Below are 20,267 nucleotides of genomic sequence, written 5' to 3'. Positions count from 1 at the left end.
TCTTCGGCACATCGTCCTTTCCTGCAGCCTATTGCCCAATCGGCCAGTTGACTCCGCAACTCCGATATCCTTGGCACAATACCTGCTTTTCTTGGCCCGATGCCCGAGTCCACGACCCGAAGCCTTCTGTCGATACGTCGACCGATCCACCGGCCCGACGTCCAATCTTCTGACATGTTCCTCCGGCACAACATGATGTTCCTGCTTTAATTGTCTCATCCTGATCAAAGCACCCTGCGTCACTCAAAACGCAGATTATCTCATAAACATATATTAAGTAGTTTCATCATCAAAATACGAGATTCAACACCGACGAGATCACCGACGTTAACTAGGGGCCTTCCTTCAATAGGCGAAGGCCAACCACCCTTTTACAGTTTCACTCCTTTTGATGGGCTTAGGAGACAACCCTTACAGAATTTTCTCTCCTCTCTTTACAACTCAGAACTTGGAAAAAAAGAGGGAGAAGAACTTTTGGCCTTTACAACAATTTTGAGCTCTAAGAATCACAGAAAAAGATCAAGATTTCGGTGTAAGTTCATACCCTTTCAGTGCTGAATGGGTGGGGTATTTATAGGCCCCAAACCAGTTCAAATTTGGAGCTCAAAACTGTTAATTCCCGGAATTCCGGGATCAGGCGGTTGCACCTCCTGACTGGAGCGGTTGCACCGCCTGGTAGAGCTCGAAGACTGAGCCTCTAGGCGGTGCTACCTCCTGTCAGGGGCGGTTGCACCTCCTGACAGAGCTCAAAGACTGAGCTCAAGCGGTTGCACCTCCTGACTGAGGCGGTTGCACCGCTTGGCAGAGCTCGAAGACTGAGCTCAAGCGGTGCCACCTCCTGTCAGGGGAGGTTGCACCGCCCAGTCTCGCTCGGAGACTGGGCCCCAGGCGGTGCCACCGCCTAGCTGGGGCGATTGCACCTCCTAGTCTCGCTCGGAGACGGAGCCCAGGCGGTGCAACCTCCTGTCTTAGGCGGTTGCACCTCCCGCCAGAAATCAGGGTCCGAATGGGTTGATCCATTCGGCCCAATTTGGGTTTTTCAGGGGTCCAATTGCCCCAAGTTTAAGTTAATGGGATCACCTCCCATTTCCAACTTAATCAAAGTGCTAACTATGATTTTTCCTAAGACATTTACTGTAACTTGCTCCGGTGCGTCAATCGCTTCTTCCGGCGAACTTCCGTCGATCATCCGATGAACCCTCGGTGATGCTCTTGCGGACTTCCAGCAAACTCCTGGACTTGCGATGATTCACTTGGCGAGTTCCGACGAGCTTCTTTGGCAAGCTCATGGACTTCTCGGATTTGTTCCCGCAGAACCTCCGACGACTGTCCGAACTTCCGTCGAACTCTCGAACTCCCAACGTGATCATTGTCTTGACTCCGGTGCAACTCCTGCTGCATGTCTTTCTTCCATCATAGTTAATCCTGCACACTTAAAATAAAACTTCGATCGAGACAATTAATCCTAAGCAATTAACCAAGTTGTCCGGCATGTCATTGGTCCCTCGACGCTTCGTCCGATTCTTCGGCGCATCGTCCTCTCCTGCAGCCTATTGCCCAATCGGCCAGTTGACTCCGCAACTCCGATATCCTTGGCACAATACCCGCTCTTCTTGGCCCGATGCCTGAGTCCACGGCCCGAAGCCTTCTGTCGATACGTCGACCGATCCACCGGCCCGACGTCCAATCTTCTGACATGTTCCTCCGGCATAACATGATTTTCCTGCTTTAATTGTCTCATCCTGATCGAAGCATCCTGCGTCACTCAAAATGCAGATTAAATCATAAACATATATCAAGTAGTTTCATCATCAAAATATGAGATTCAACACTCTTTGCTATGGATATGTTAGTCATTTGCTGAGCTTTATATGCTCACCCCGTTGCTATATAAATTTTTCAGGATAGCTTATCGCTCACTAAAATGTGTAAATTGGGTTGAGGCAGTGGAAGACCAGAAGATTTTGGGGCAAATATTTTGTACTTGATAGGTTGATATTGTATAAGTTCTTTTTGGGTGTAATGAAATATCAATGACAAATCTATATTGATGTATCTTGTAAATATTTGAAAAGTACCTCTTATGTCAGGATTTTAGAAATGTTAAGTCTAAACTGTGTACTGATATAAACAGGTAGTACATGTTGGTTTTGTGATTGCATTAATTGTCGCGCTTATGGATTTATGATATAGTTATGGTTTAGTTAAGTTGCTTTTAGATTTTAAGAATCATCTAGTGACATGATGTATGATTATAGACTGCACAAGTTTTGTGAATTGTGGATTGTAGAGGTGAATGACTTGAATGTTTTTCTTAGTGACCTCAAATGTGTGATTGGATCCTGGATTGTTTGTTGAATTAAATATTATCAATCTTGAATTAGGTTCACACCTCTTGAATGAGAATTATATTCGGGGGGGGGGCGTGACAAAATCGTTGTTTGACAATAAGGCATCATCAACCATCCACCATTCCGTAAGCGGATCAATCAGTGAACTCATTCTCCAATGAGCACCTGTACTCCTGTACTGTATCCCTAGTGTCCCTACACGAGCAGCTATGAGACCAGCTACATCCATCATATGGACGGGTATACAGCACACCAGTCTGTCCGGTTATCACGATGTCCCTCTCTAGTAACCTATGACCGGGATTATTTAGGATATGTGTTTAAAGGTGAATCGATCTCATTATCGTGATTTCATCACGATCCGATTCCCATTGCACAAATCCAAGGACATCACAATATATATATATATATATATATATATATATATATATGCATATATGCTATAGTTATAAAGTGATATACGCCAAAATATAATAAGCAAAAAAGATTATGTATCAAGTCACATGTGCCATCACTCATGTGATTGGCTTGCTGGGCACCTATAACTAGCAATCTCCCACTTGACCTAAAGCCAATCACCTATGTGTCTGATCCCCATCAGACCCCTGTGACGCTCAAAGACAATCTGAGACAATGGCTTTGTCAATGGATCTACAATGTTATCTTCGGATGGAACTCTTTCCATTGCTACATCTCCTTGGGTTACGATCTCTCTAATAAGCTGGAACCTCCTCAGAACACTTCTGATGAGACCCGGGTTCCCGTATTTGAGTAATCGCCCCATAGTTGTCGCAATATAAGGAAGTCGACTTCTCGCTTTTCGGAATGACTCCCAAATCTATGATGAACATATTCAACCAGACTCCCTCCTTTCTGCATCTGATGTAGTAATGTACTCCGCCTCTATGGTCGAGTCAGCAGTGGTATCTTGCTTGGAACTCTTCCAGCACACTGCTCCTCCATTCAAGGTGTACACATACCCTGAATTTGACTTGCTATCATCGACATCAGACTGAAAACTTGAGTCAGTGTAGCCTTTAAGTACTTAAGGATACACTTTACTGCTTTCCAGTGCTCCAAGCCTGGATCCGCCTGATACCTGCTCGTGACACTCAGAGCATGCGCTATATCAGGCCTAGTACATAGCATGACATACATGATAGACCCTATTGCTGAGACATAAGGTATCATATTCATGTTCGCCCTTTCTTCTGGAGTCTTTGGGGACATACTCGTAGAAAGCGATATCCCATGTCTCATCGGTATAAGACCTCTCTTGGAATTTTTCATGCCAAACCTTTTGACAATGGTTTCTATATACCTAGACTGGGACAAGCCAAGCATCCTCTTGGATCTATCTCTATAGATTCTAATCCCCAAGATATAGGATGCTTCCCCTAAGTCCTTCATGGAGAAGTGTCTAGATAACCAAGCCTTTACTATGGATAGCATTCCTACGTCGTTCCCAATGATGAGGATGTCATCCACATATAACACCAAAAAGGTGATAGCGCTCCCACTTACCTTCCTGTACACACAAGGCTTATCTTCGTTCTTAACGAAGTCATAAGATCTGATTGTCTCATCAAATCTTATGTTCCAACTTCGGGAAGCTTGCTTTAGTCCATAAATGGATCTAAGCAACCTACACACCTTATCTGGGCAGTTCTTGGACACGAATCCCTCAGGTTGTATCATATACACCTCCTCCTCGAGGTTCCCATTGAGGAATGCGGTTTTCACATCCATCTACCAGATCTCATAATCATAGTGTGCTGCAATAGCCAATAGAATTCTGATGGATTTTAGCATTACTACGGGTGAGAAGGTTTCGTCGTAGTCAACACCTTGCCGTTGACGATACCCCTTAGCCACTAGCCTTGCTTTATAGGTCTCTACCTTTCCATCTACTCCGATCTTTTTCTTAAAGATCCACTTGCAACCGATGGGTACAATACCTTCGGGCGCATCAACTAGGTTCCAAACCTTATTGGAGTACATAGAATCCATCTCAGAATTCATGGCTTCTTGCCACTTCCCGGAGTCTATACTCATAATAGCCTCCTCGTAGGTCTGAGGATCAATATCCTCAATATCCTCTACTCTAATATGTCCCACATATCTCTTAGGAGGATGAGATACTCTATCAGACCTACGTAAAGTTGAAACTTGTGTATTAGGTACCTGAACAGACTCGGGCTGTAGAGTGGTGCTTGAGCTTGGTTCTCCAACCTCTCTCAACTCTATCATTCTCCCACTGTCTCCGCCAAGAATGTGTTCCTTCTCAAGGAACACTGCTCTCTTAGCTACAAAGACCTTTTGGTCCTCGAGATGATAGAAATAATACCCACAAGTTTCCTTGGGGTATCCCATAAATTTGCATCGCTCTATCCTTGATTTTAACTTACCGGGGTTGTGTCTTTTAACGTGGGCAGAGCAACCCCAAATCTTAACAACCTTAAGATCAGGCTTCTTCCCTTTCCATATCTCATATGGTGTAGACACTACCGACTTAGTTGGAACTCTATTCAGAAGGTAAGCTATGGTTTCTATGGCATATCCCCAGAATGAGATGGGTAGGTCAGCGAAACTCATCATGGACCGTACCATGTCTAATAACGTACGATTTCTCCTTTCAGAGGCACTATTGAGCTGAGGTGTATAAGGAGGTATCCATTGGGATAATATCCCATGGTCCTTGAGGAACTGAGTAAACTATGTACTTAAGTACTCACCTCCTCGATCTGATCGAAGAGTTTTGATACTCTTTCCAGTCTGGTTCTCCACCTCATTCTTATACTCTCTGAATTTCTCAAAAGCCTCGGACTTGTACTTCATTAAGTACACATATCCATACCTTGAAAAATCATCAGTAAAGGTAATGAAGTAAGAGTAACCACCAATGGCATGAGTTAACATGGGTCCACATACATCACTATGTATGAGTTCCAACAGCTCAGTGGCTCTCTCTTCAGTTCCACTAAATGGAGAGTTAGTCAGTTTTCCACGAAGGCAAGGCTCGCAAGTTACATATAACACATAGTCGAATGGATCTAAATATCTATCATTTAGAAACTTTTGAATCCTTCTTTCATGGATGTGACCTAGCCTACAATGCCATAAGTATGCATTGTTCATCTCATCTCGTTTCCTTTTGGACATATTTACATTCATGATATGTGGAGTAGTGTCTAACATAAATAAACCATTATGCAATGTTCCTTTCGTGATGAACTTATCATCTAATAATATCGAATAACCATTGTTCTCAAAAACAAATTTATATCCACTAACTGTTAAACATGAAATGGAGATAATATTTTTGATAATCGAAGGAACAAAATAACATACATCTAATGCAATAAAAGCTCCACTAGGCAGATGTAGGGCAACCTCGCCAACAGCTACTACAGCAACTTTTGCTCCATTACCCATCTTGAGGTCCATCTCACTTCTCTCTAGTCTCCTAGACCTTGCTAGAACCTGCAACGAATTGCATATATGATAAGCACTACCGATATCCAATACCCATGTGTTATCATAAGAGTCTGACAAATTGAGACTGATCATGAATGTACCTGAAGCTTCATCAAGCTTTTGTTTCGCCATTTCTGTAAGGTACTCTTTGCAGTTTCTCTTCAAGTGCCCATCTTTACCACAGTGGAACCACTGGCCTTTGTCCTTTACTGGGTCTTTCTTAGCAACCTTTGCTTTACCTGGTTTGCCCTTGCCCTTTCCCTTCTTAAGGGACCTTTCTGCTTTCCTTTTCTTTCTGGTCTCACCAGTGTAGAGAACTGGCTTCTCTTTCTTAATAGTACTCTCTGCCTCCCTCAACATATTGAGGAGCTCTGGGAGAGTCACCTCAAGCTTATTCATATTAAAATTCATTATGAACTGTGAAAAGGAATCTGGTAGGGACTAAAGCACAATGTCCACACACAAGTTATCCTCTATGACCATTCCTAGACCTGTGAGTTTCTCTATCCACTCAATCATCTTTAGGACATGGTTCTGAACCGACGTCCCCTCAGTCATCCTAGCACGGAAGAGGCTCTTGGATATCTCATATCGCTGAGTCCTTCCTTGTTCCTCAAACAATTTGCGGACATATAGGAGAATGGATCTGGCATCCATCTTTTCATGTTATCTCTGTAACTCAAGAGTCATAGAGCCCAACATATAGCACTGAGCAAGAGTGGAGTCATCAATGTACTTCACGTAGCGAGCGATCTCATCCTCGCTTGCCCCTTCTTCGGGCGTAGGCATCACTGTATCAAGGACATACACGATTTTCTCCGATGTAAGAACAATTCTCAAGTTACAGAGCCAATCTGTATAATTTGGACCAATGAGGCGGTTGACATCAAGTATGCCACGTAAGGGATTTAAAAGCGACATTTTCTGAAAATAAAGTTGCAGTAGAAATGGATAAAATACAGATTTTGTAAGAAATAAACTATCAAGATATGGACTTCTATCTTAATATGCTCCCACTATTTTACTAACGAGTCACGCAACACCCTCAACACGTGAAACGGAAGTCTCCGGCAGACTTCTAGTGGGGATCAGGATCCAATCAGCGTCTTAGTGTAACCTCGAGGGACTCGACCAATCATACTAAGCCTAAAAAGTAGGCAACTATTGCCGATCACAACTCCTTGTGATTCCCGTCCTGTTCGGCCTCCGAATCACCATGGCCTCGAGGGACTCGACCAACCATGATGCTCGGTTAAGTCAACACCTTCGTTACAAGATGAGTCTGATTTGATGATATACCCTCGAGGGACTCGACCAAGCATACCATGCCCTCAGGTCACTAGTGACATCTCTATGTCGTAAGCAAGATAGCGAATCGCGATATAGGTGAGTCTCGAAGGACTCGACCAACTCAACCTACACCGGGAATCGGTTCCTACTTATAACGATGAAAGGCCACGTGGGTCAATCTAATTGCCTCACGTTTACCGACTTAATATTATCGAGAGAGATGTTTCTATGATTTGGTCTCCTAATATGACATGTCACACATATACATATTTAATATATATCTACATCGCATGCAAATATATATACATATCTAGTATGTGTATAAGAAATCACACCAGATGATCATGGACCACAACCTAATATGATTAGGCCCGAGCCAGTAGGCCTAATCACTCACATCAAGATCTATGTGTGCAACGGTGCATCTCCATGCCCTATGATCGTCCATCTCATCCTCGTCGGTTCCGTCGACATCTTGATGCATCTTCATGCATCACGATCGTCCGTCTCGTGGGTCCCGCTATCACATCCATTCTCCCGCTGCGCCTCCTCATGTGATTACAACTTAATCATAGACACGCAGGCCCGACAATAAACGAGAAAAATAATGGAGGCTCGCAGACCTCAATAATAATAATCACAAGTACATACATCACACGGTCCATGATCATCCGTCCACACATCATACATCACATGTATAAATAATCATCATCATGTAGGACTACTAGATAATAATAAAAATAATAATCAACTAAACATTTTAATTAATTAATATTTTCTGAAATCAGGGACATGTAGAGAATTTCTCAATTCCTAAGGGTATTTTCATAATTTGGACAAAAGATAGAAACTGGAATTTCTCAAATTCACAGGGGCAAAACTATCTTTTTGCCCAAAACCCTAATTCCCTCTTACTGCTGCCGCCGCCGCCACCCTACAGGCGGTGGCCTGTGCGACGGGGCGAGGGTGCTACCCTCGCCTGCTGGCGGCGCTGCCGCTGCAGGTGGGCGCCTCTGCGGGCGGTTCTACCGGCGGGGCAACGCCCGCAGGCGGTGCTGTCCCGCCGGGCGGTCGCCCCTGTGGGGGGGGGGGGGTTTCGCCTGCGGGAGAAGCGACCGCAGGCGCCTCTGCTCGCGGGCTGCCAGTCCCGCCGGACGCAAGCCTGCTGTAAGCAGGCCGCCGGCCGGCTGCTGCAGACGCAACCCCTGTGCTGCCCGCCTTCGGCTGCACTGCATGCATGCAGATCGAGGGCAGCAATTGTTGATGCCCTTCCTTGGTTTTGCGTTAACGATTTTGACGTCAAAATTCTTCCTAAACACAACACATGCAGTTCAAAACCAATCATTCGCATGAACAACCTGGCTCTGATACCACTGTTGGGAAATCTTGGGGGCGACATCATATGCGCAGTAGAAGAACAAGAAAACAAAATTCCCGATTCCCAAAGAGATGTTTGTCGTCGTGCGAAGATTGGTACGCAAAATCTGTGAAACTGAAAACTACGTATAGAGTAGATTGTGTTACCTAGGGAGATCGTATTTCCCTGTTTCCTTGCAGATCCTTTGGAGAGGGTGAAGGAGGTCAAGCTTCCTCCTCTCTAGCGGTGATCCACACAGCAGAGTTGCGACGACGCTCCTCAAAACTCCAGGCCTGCTTTGAGGTGGAGAGGGAGAGGAGAATAGGAGAGGCAAGGAAAGGCTCTGAATCCCTCCTATTTATAGAGGTCCCCTGTCAAACCCTAATGGGTCCTCCCCTAGTGGGTATTGGATCTGCATCCAATAAGACAAGGGCTCCATCGGATATCTCATATCCGAACCTCTACTCATCGCAATGCCTACCATATGTGTGTGACCCTCTAGGCCTAATATCAAGCTGGTCATGAGTCATACTTGTCAGAACTCCTTCTAACTTAGTGAATTATTATCTTTGTAATAATTCACTTGACTCATCGACTACGGACATACTAGGCCACTACGCCATAGTCCCCAGACGATACAGGGGAATCCAATCCATTGGACCTGTCTATCCTCAGTTACCGTGTACCTATAGTCCCTCATCCCTATAATATCCCAGAGACCGTATATCGAGCATGGTGTTGTCAGACCCATACGGTTTCTACTCGAGTCTCGCTCTAATCGGATTCTCCCGGAGAACTCTTTCTCTCTCAACCCGAATGACCCTGGCCAAGGATTTGTCTGAGCAAGAACACATGGGATATTCCTCTCATGACGCCGAGAGTGGATGATCCTCTATCGACACTCAATAGCCCTCGTAAGGTCGACTACCACTCCCAATGACCAGCTGTACTAGATTTGGGACAGCCAAACCTATAAGTCTGGTATCAAAGAGCGGAGCACTCATACAGGACATCCTTGGTGTCTCAAGTCTAAGGACCAAATACACCACTAGGACTACGGAATCGCTGTCTGACAATAAGGCATCATCAACCATCCAGCATTCCGTAAGCGGATCAATCAGTGAACTCATTCTCCAATGAGCACCTGTACTGTATCCCTAGTGTCCCTACACGAGCAGCTATGAGACCAACTGCATCCATCATATGGACGGGTATACAACACACCAGTCTGTCCAATTATCACGATGTCCCTCTCGAGTAACCTATGACCGGGATTATTTAGGATATGTGTTTAAAGGTGAATCGATCTCATTATCGTGATCTCATCACGATCCGATTCTCATTGCACAAATCCAATGACATCACAATATATATATATATATATATATATATGCAATAGTTATAAAGTGAAATATAATAAGCAAAAAAGATTATGTATCAAGTCACACATGCTATCACTCACGTGATTGGCTTGCTGGGCACCTATGACTAGCAGCAGCGTCCCGTCTCTTTTGTAGTGGAGGATATCAGTAGAGCTCCTAGTATAGGTGCCTTTTAGAGCTCACATGCTCCGAAAGGATAAAACCGTGTGGGTATGCCCATCACCCAAAGCAGATAATTCCTTGCGATCCTACGAGCCGCACCAATGGTCGGTCGACCAAATGGTCCCTTATCAGATTGGCACCAGAAGGAGGGCCCAAGGCCTGCACCTTGACTGAGCAAACTTGCTCCCAAGCCGTGCACCTTGGCTATGATCCCTTGGCTCCCCTACGAGAGGGAGCATTGATAAGGTCATTTAGTCCTATATTGGTTGAGGAGTATGGGAACCAATGGCTCATAAGTCCGCTAGGTCTCTCTTACTCTCAAAGGCACCTTTTAGAGCTCACATACTCCAAAAGGGCAAAATTATGTGGGAACGCCCATCGCCCAAGGCGGACAATTCTTCATGAGCCTATGAGCCACACTAATGGTCGCCGACCAAATGGTCCCTGAGCCTGAGGCCGATACTTGTGCACGACGCATGAAGCCTTCGATGCCCCCGCGTCGGCAATCCTAAGCCAGACTTGCCAAAGAGTTCGAGCTCAACATCATGGCCAGTGTGCAATCGAGGCCATCCGTGGCTTTGCTCCTCGGTCTCAACCCAAAGGACGATGAGTCACTTGCTCATTTTGTAACACATTTTGCTACTGAAATCCGGGGGCTGCCTGACGCTCACCCTTCCTTGATAATGCAGGATTTTCTAATGGGACTCTGACCCTCTAGGTTCTTCTAGTTGCTGGTCGAATGCCCCCCTACAGCCATTCCCAAAATGCTCAACGGGCCAACCAATATGTAGCTATCGAGGCATTGGTGGCAGGAAAACGGGAGGAGAACAAAAGGCCACGACTGGAACCAACCTAAGGGCAGCTCCAGGCGCCGCCAAGAAGGAGACCTGACGGCTCCTGCCTTTGAACGCCTCCAGGACTGAGATATTCCTACATATCAGGGAGAGAGGACTCCTAAAAGCCCTAAACCCGATGAAGGCACCCCCGCGAGCTCAGGAACTGTTTGAAGTATTGCCGGTTCCATCATGATCATGGCCATGACACCAAGGAATGTCACGACCTCAAGAACCAAATCGAATAGCTCATGTGCTAGGGGCACTTGGGGCACTACATTAGAAGGCCACACGAAATGTCTCCCTGCCCCTCCAGGCTGGTCGAAAAACAGATTGATGTGATCAATAACGGTCAGATGGCCAGGGGAGATAGCATGGCAGGACGGAAAGCTTATGCCCGAGCGACTGTAGAGAAGCGCCCGAGGCAGCCCCAGGACCCCGAGATCACCTTCCCATCGGGAGAAACCAAATACCTGGAGCATGACGATGCATTGGTCATCTCGGCCAGGATCGCTAATGCTCGGGTTAAAAGGATTATCGTGGATACCAGGAGCTCTGCCGATATCCTATGCTTCGATGCCTTCCAAAAACTCGGCCTGACCAAGGAAGACCTCGCCCCAAGTCAATCGGCACTCACCGGATTTACAAGGGATTCCGTCTCGTCCCTTGGCATGACCACCTTACCAGTCACCCTGGGAGAAGGCCCACAGGTCAAGACAGTCATGGTAACCTTTATGGTGGTGGAACTCTCCTTAGCGTACAACGCTATCCTAGGCCACCCAACCCTCAACAAATTCAGAGTTGTCATCTCCACATATCACCGAGCGATAAAATTCCCGACACGAGAAGGAGTCGGGGAAGCAAGGAGCGACCCTCGGGAGTCCTGACAATGCTACCTGGCGGTCATTGCATTCCCAAAAAGGCCAAGACAAGAACATCTTATCATTGATCCTCGTAACGATGCTAAGCCCACGCAGCGACTCGAACCAACCGAACACACCCGGGAAATCCCACTGCACCACGACCGACCCGATAGGGTCATCAGGGTCGGGTCAGGATTACTAGAGGAGGAAAGAGAAAAGCTCATCAACCTAGTAGTTGAAAACGTCGACGTCTTCGCTTGGTCGCCAATGGACATGCCCGGGATCAACCGGGCGGTCGCACAACACCACTTGAATATCAGTCCTCAAGTGCGGCCCGTGGAGCAATGACCTTGAAAGCTGGCGTTTGACCATCAAAAGGCTATTGACGATGAAATAGAGTGACCCCTGATAGTGGGATTCATCGCAGAAGCAAAATACCCATGGTGGCTATCGAATGTAGTCCTTGTTAAAAAGCCAAAATGAAAGTTGGAGGATGTGCGTTATGTTGAATCTCGTATTTTGATGATGAAACCACTTGATATGTGTTTATGATTTAAACTGCATTTTGAGCGATGTAGGTCTACTCGATCAGGTTTAGATAGTTGACGTAGGAGGAATTGACGTTGCGCCGGAAGAGATCACGTCAGGATATTGGATGGCTGAATGCTTCGGATGTCGGGCATCAGGCCAAGGAGAGCGAAATTGCGCCAAGGATATCAGGGTTGTGGAGGTCAACCGCCTATTGGGCAACAAGCCGCAAGAGAGGATGATGCACCGAAGAATCGGACGAAGCGCCAACCAATGACGTGCCGGGCAACAGAATGTCAATTCGCGTTGTAATAATTGTCTAGATCGGAGTTGAGTTTTGGTTTGTGTGTGCAGGATTAACTACGATAACAATGAAGAAATAAAGCGAAACAAAGTGCTGGAGTCAAGCACGAAGGATTCGTTGGGAGTTCAAGAGTTCGACGGAAGTCCGAAGGTTCATCGGGAATGCTGCCGGAACTAGCCGAGAATGAGTAGGGAGCTTGCCGTAGGGTTTTTCGGAAGCTCGCCGAAAGGTTCGTTGGAAGTTCGCGGAGGTCACCGAGAAAGATCGGAGCTTACCGAAGAAGCTTGTTGGAACTCGCCAAGATCAAATCGTGAAGTCTAGGAGCTTGCCGGGAGTCCGCAGAATGGTTTCCGAGAGTTTATCGGAAGACCGTCGGAAGTTCGCCGGAAGCTCGTCGGAAGAAGTCTTGACTTACAGACTTTGTAATAGCTTAGAAAATGTCTTTAAATTCGTAGTTAGCACATTAACTAGGGTTAGGATTAGGTGTTAATCCTATAACCCAAGTAGGGGCCAATTGGGCCCGAGTTCGGACTAGTTTGGGCCAAGTTTGGAGCCCAACCAGTGAGCTGAATTGGCCTAGGCGGTGGCACCGCCAGCATCGGGAACATAAGAGAATTCAAATTTTTGGAGCCCAAATTTGAATACTCTTGAGGCCTATAAATACCCCTCAAGTCTCAGTTGAAAATACAACTTTTTGAGCAACAATTGTTTGAGAGAAAGGTCTTAGAAAAGTCTTTGCTAGTCTTGTTTTCAATTTGCTAGTGTTCACCTCCTTTCTTGCTGAAAATCTGTAAGAGAGTGAACCGTTTGTAAAAAGTTGTAAGAGGGGTATTTGCCCTTCCATTTCAAGAGATTTGCTAGTGGAAGGTGGGAGCCTCATCGAAGAGGGGCCTCGCAAGTGGATGTAGGTCATTTGACCGAACCACTGTAAAATCGGCGTGATCTCTGGTTTGCATTTACTTATTTTCATTTACATTACTGCAAACCATTTGTACTTTAATGCTCTACTTCTTGGTCTCCGTCTTACTTATCTCTTCAAGTTAAAACGCAATCGAAACGGTTTCAAATGAAAACGTTACTTTTATCGTACGAAGTTTCCGAAAGTGTTTAAATCGTCAAAAGTTTATCACACTTTACTGCTGCACTAATTCACCCCCCCCCCCCCCCCCCCTCTTAGTGCCACTCCGATCCTAATAATTGGTATCAGAGCCACGTTTTTCTACCTTGGTTTAACACCCAAATAGAAATGGCTCTTTACGGCTTTCAAGAGGGTCACTCTCTCATTTGTCCTCCCTTTTTCAATGGGACGGACTACACTTATTGGAAAACTCGAATGAGAGTTTTCTTACTTTCTTTGGATTTGAATTTATGGCACATAGTCGAAAATGGATTTGAAATGTCTTCTCTTCCAATGAACCATTGTAATGATTTGGAGAAGAAGATGTTTTCTTTAAACGCAAAGGCTATGAATGCCATATGTTGTGCTTTGGACAAAAATGAGTTCAATCGGATTTCAACGTGCAAAACGGCTTTTGATATTTGGCGAACACTTGAAATCACGCACGAGGGAACTAGTAGAGTCAAAGACTCGAAAGTTAACATTTTAATACATGATTTCGAGCTTTTTCGAATGAATTCGAGCGAAACCATTGTTGACATGTACACCCGTTTTACGGATGTCGTCAATGGTTTACAAGCTCTTGGCAAATGTTTCTCGAATTTTGAACTTGGTAGTAAAGTTTTACGATCACTTTCTAAAGCTTGGGAATCAAAAGTAACGGCAATACAAGAAACAAAAGATTTAAATATTTTTCCACTTGAAGAACTTATCGGCTCATTGATGACATATGAAATGGTGCGCAATGCACATGATGAACACAATGAACACTTGAACCACCTTCCAAAGAACAGGAAGGATTTGGAACTCCGGACAAATGGATACCACTTGAGCAATGACTCAAGTGATGAGGACAATGATGAACTTGAATTTCGAACACTAAATCTTAATAAGTTTATTAAACAAAAATCTAAAATAAACAATGAACTTGAACGGAGGAAGAGGCCAAAGAAGAGGAAGGCAACCAAGGATGAATCAAGAACTTCCAAAGGTGAAACAACGAATTGGGCTTTGACGGGCTTCGACTACAAGGTAAGTAACTCAACTCTCTTGAATTATTTTGAAATTACTTGATGTTTTCCATGATGCATTTTCTCTTTTCTTTTGAATAATTATTTTTCTTGAAAATTTTATGTTTTATGTTAATAGAATAAGATGTTAGATTTAAATAATCATATATATGTGCTTGAGAAGCAAGAATGTGTATTTTGATAATTTCCATATTAACCTTCAATGATGATGCATGGTTTTTATATGGAAGGCTTGATGATTTTTTTTAAACCTTGTCTTTGGTTTTCAAACATGATGTATGTTTTTGACATAAGAACAAAACTTGAGCATGCTAATATAAAGTCAATCACATAAATTAAAACTAAAGAAGTTTTAGTTATCTATAAGAATCATTCAAAATTATGTTCAATGAAACCATTGCATAATGATGTAATGAAAATATTAAACATTTTGAAACCATGTATTAGTGTCATGCATAATGATCATGCTTAATAAATTTTGAAATTATGCATATGAATCTTGTGATTTATGGATTATTGATTTTTACCATAATGAAAGTGCCTTATTAATCTTTGTTGTAATAAATCTTACACTTTCGGTTTTAAACATTATACATGTTTTTATTTGGTATAAGTGAAATAAAATCATATGAATTGAAACAACTAAAAAGAGGAAAATATTTTTTCCTTGAAAAATTATTTTTCTCTATCCTATTGATCTTGATGTTTATTATGATAAATCTATGTATACCATTTTGAATCTCTTGAAAGTAATGTTGATATTTTGATGATTTTGATTATTTAAATTTGAAATGAGTTTTATCAAAATCATGATATTGATTTCTTGGAATAACATGAGATTACCTTTGATGATCATTTTGATTCATGGAATTTTGGATTCATGACTTGGTCTTACATTTGTTTATGAGATGGTTGAAATCTTTATACGTTTGAATTCTTCCCTTCTTCTTTCAATTTATGCATGTTATATGTTAAAGATTTAAAACCATATTTTGGTATCATGCATATCTAAGAAATATTGATGTGACAAATTGAATAAGTTGAAAATGAATGATGATTTTTCTCTTGAATATAACTTGTGATATTTTTTTTATATAAATCATCATTTTGATTTCTCGACATTCGATACATGAGATTTTATTATAAATCAAAATTTCTCATTAATCGATCTTCTACGATTTTACTTGATATTCTCTTAAGATGAGATTTTCTAAATGAATCATGATTTTTCCTTGTGAGTTCTTGGAGTTATTACTTGATTTTTCTTTTAAAACAATATCTCTTCTTTGTACTCCTATGATTTTTCTTGATATTTTATTTAAAGAAGATATTTACTATATGAATCATGTCTTTTGGTATTCAAATGATTTTATCCTTCATGACATGATTTCTTTGTATTTATGGCTTGCATGGCTTGAAATGTTTTGGTATGATGCATGCAATGATGAAATATTCATAAAGTTAAAATGATGTATACAATACTTATGATAATGATGTACATGATGTATTTATTGCATATGATGTGTATCATGAATGCTTTAAATGATGAATGTTTGGTATCATGATCAACATGTTGATAAATGCTTGAAAATTTTAATGTTTGAGTAGCATGTATGATATGCTTATTAATGATGATTGATTTATTTTTCGGTATCGTGCATGAAAAATAAGGTTATTGAAATTGTGTATGTTTTAATTTGAATATATAATGATGCACAAATAAGAATGATACTTACCTTTGCCATAATATGAAAATTGATATAAGGGTCTTCCCTTCTTTTTGACAATGACAAAGAGGGAGCAAGAATTTCTAGCGTGGACATCATGAAAAGAGGCAAACTAACTAGCTTGCACAATTCAAGATGAAAGCAAAAATTGCACTTCTCAAAAGAGAAGATGCAAATGTAACATTTGCCAAATTGTTTGCTTGCCTCATGTAAAACATTATCTCTTGCTAGTTTGGCATTTTTGCTAGCTTGTATGTTGCAAAACTTGATCACCTTTTTCAAACATTTTGCTAGCTTACACTTTGCAAAGAAAGCAAAAATGGCACTTCTAGAAGAAAGAGCTTGTTATTTTGAACATCACAAGCTTGCCTATCTTAAGAAACAAAAATTACAAAAGTGCTATCTTGCCTATCTCAAGAAGCAAAACTTGCAACTTGCACGTTGCAATAGGAAGCAAGAATTATGAGCTTACACAAGAAAGCTATCTTGCATTTGCTTTCGAAATTTTTGCTAGCTTGTATATTGTGAAACTTACATATCGTAAAAATTGCTAGCTTGTAGTTTAAAGAGAAGCAAAAAGTTGCTATCTCAAAAGAAGCAAATGTGCTATCTTTCCTATCTTAAGAGGCAAAAATGCTAACTTGCACATCTAGCAAAACTTGACAAATTTGCATATTTCAAGAAGCAAGAGTTGCTTTCTTGAACATCTCAATATTGCTAGCTTACATGATGTAGAACTTACTATCTTGAACATTACCAAAAGTGCTATCTTGTATGTTGTAAAACTTGCATATCTAAAACTTGATAGCTTGAATGTCCTAAGCATGATGCAATACTTGCTAAATTTTCTAGCTTCAAAACTGCTTGATGATAAAACTTAATATTATGTTTTTCATGCAATGAGTTGAATTTATATTACAAACACAAAGAATAGTTGTACTTCTCCTTTTTGTTGATGATAAAGGGGGAGAAGTATGTTGATGACATGATATGCATAAGTTTATGCATATGTTCATGATGATGTGTTGCAAGTATTCATGATGAATATTGCAATGACTTGAATTCAGTTTGAATTCAAGGTTCTATCAATATGGCATATTGATAGGGGGAGTTTGTTTAAACTCCGAGAGTTAAGGTTAACTCCGTCATCAAGTGGTTGTCATCATCAAAAAGGGGGAGATTGTTGAATCTCGTATTTTGATGATGAAACCACTTGATATGTGTTTATGATTTAAACTGCATTTTGAGCGATGTAGGTCTACTCGATCAGGTTTAGACAGTTGACGCAGGAGGAATTGACGTTGCGCCGGAAGAGATCACGTCAGGATATTGGATGGCTGAATGCTTCGGATGTCGGGCATCGGGCCAAGGAGAGCGAAATTACGCCAAGGATATCGGGGTTGCGGAGGTCAACCGCCGATTGGGCAACAAGCCGCAAGAGAGGACGATGCACCGAAGAATCGGACGAAGCGCCAACCAATGACGTGCCGGGCAACAGAATGTCAATTCGCGTTGTAATAATTGTCTAGATCGGAGTTGAGTTTTGGTTTGTGTGTGCAGGATTAACTATGATAACGATGAAGACATAAAGCAAAACAAAGTGCTGGAGTCAAGCACGAAGGATTCGTTGGGAGTTCGAGAGTTCGACGGAAGTCCGAAGGTTCGTCGGGAATGCTGCCGGAACTAGCCGAGAATGAGTAGGGAGCTTGCCGAAGGGTTTTTCGGAAGCTCGCCGGAAGGTTCGTTGGAAGTTCGCGGAGCTCACCGAGAAAGATCGGAGCTTACCGAAGAAGCTTGTTGGAACTCGCCAAGATCAAATCGTGAAGTCTAGGAGCTTGCCGGGAGTCCGTAGAATGGTTTCCGAGAGTTTATCGGAAGACTGTCGGAAGTTCGCCGGAAGCTCGCCGGAAGAAGTCTTGACTTACAGACTTTGTAATAGCTTAGAAAATGTCTTTAAATTCGTAGTTAGCACGTTAATTAGGGTTAGGATTAGGTGTTAATCCTATAACTCAAGTAGGGGCCAATTGGGCCCGAGTTCGGACTGGTTTGGGCCAAGTTTGGAGCCCAACTAGTGAGCTGAATTGGGCTAGGCGGTGGCACCGCCCAGCACCCGAGAGCTGGGCGGTGACGACTCCTGGGCTGGGTGGTGGCACCGCTTGGCTGGGCGGTGGCACCGCCAGCATCGGGAACATAAGAGAATTCAAATTTTTGGAGCCCAAATTTGAATCCTCTTGAGGCCTATAAATACCCCTCAAGTCTCAGCTGAGAATACAACTTTTTGAGCAGCAATTGTTTGAGAGAAAGGTCTTAGAAAAGTCTTTGCTAGTCTTGTTTTCAATTTGCTAGTGTTCACCTCCTTCTTTCTTGCTGAAAATCTGTAAGAGAGTGAACCGTTTGTAAAAAGTTGTAAGAGGGGTATTTGCCCTTCCATTTCAAGAGATTTGCTAGTGGAAGGTGGGAGCCTCATCGAAGAGGGGCCTCGCAAGTGGATGTAGGTCATTTGACCGAACCACTGTAAAATCAGCGTGATCTCTGGTTTGCATTTACTTATTTTCATTTACATTACTGCAAACCATTTGTACTTTAATGCTCTACTTCTTGGTCTCCGTCTTACTTATCTCTTCAAGTTAAAACACAATCGAAACAGTTTCAAATGAAAACGTTACTTTTATCGTACGAAGTTTCCGAAAGTGTTTAAATCGTCAAAAGTTTATCACACTTTACTGCTGCACTAATTCACCCCCCCCCCCTCTTAGTGCCGCTCCGATCCTAACACGTTAACTACACCGACCTAAATCGGGTGTGCCCGAATGACTGCTACCCACTACCGAGGATCGACTAGCTAGTTGACTCAACTTCTGGGCACAAGCTCCTCACGTTCCTAGATGCATTCTTGGTGTACAACCAAATCAAGATGACCCCCGAAGACCAGGAACATATGACATTCATCACAAACCGAGGAGTGTACTTCTACAAGATCATGCCATTTGGGTTGAAGAACGCAGGGGCAACTTACCAAAGGATGATAAACAAGATATTCACCCACCATATCGGTAGGAACATGGAAGTATACATCAACGACATGATCGTCAAAAGCAAATCCGCCCGGACCCACCTAACGGATCTCACCGAGATGTTCAGGACATTGCGAAAATGCTGCATGCGCCTAAACCCCACCAAATGTGTCTTCGGAGTCAGCTCGAGAAAGTTCCTCGGATTCAAAATCCACCAAAGGGGAATTGACGCCAACTCAAAAAAGGTTCAAGCTATCATTAACGATCCTATCTCGGTCAGGGGATAAGTGCCTCCGCTTCTTCCGAATTCTGAAAAACCCAAAGGTCTTTGAATGAACCTCAGAATGTCAAGAGGCCTTTTGCCGACTAAAGGAGCACCTAGCACGCCTACCCCGACTTGCTACGGTCTCTTCGAGAGAATCACTCAGCCTCCACCTGGCAGCTTCTGAGCATGCCATCAGTTCTGTCCTAACCCGAGACGACTCCGGAGTACAACAATCGATCTACTACCTGAGCTACATCCTCAGCGGGCTGGAGATATTGTCCAAGTTTGATGTGTCTGGACGAATGCTTAAGTGGTCGGTCGAGCTCGAGGAGTTCGACGTGCAATATGTCTCGAGAACAGCCATCAAGGCTCAAGCCGTAGCCGACTTCATCTCAGAATTGACCCCCCCGGGCAACAGCGATAATGAGCATACAGAGCAAGGGTGGAACTTGCACATTGATGGCTTGACGAACGCAAAGGGAGGCGGGGCTAGTCTCGTCCTTGAAAACCCTGATGGTCGGACATTCAGGCATGCACTCTGCTTCGAGTTCAAAGCCACCAACAAC

The sequence above is a fragment of the Musa acuminata genome, chromosome BXJ3-6 (assembly GCF_036884655.1).
Source record: "Musa acuminata AAA Group cultivar baxijiao chromosome BXJ3-6, Cavendish_Baxijiao_AAA, whole genome shotgun sequence".
Lineage (NCBI taxonomy): Eukaryota > Viridiplantae > Streptophyta > Magnoliopsida > Zingiberales > Musaceae > Musa > Musa acuminata.
Note: the sequence above shows the minus strand (reverse complement) of the source record.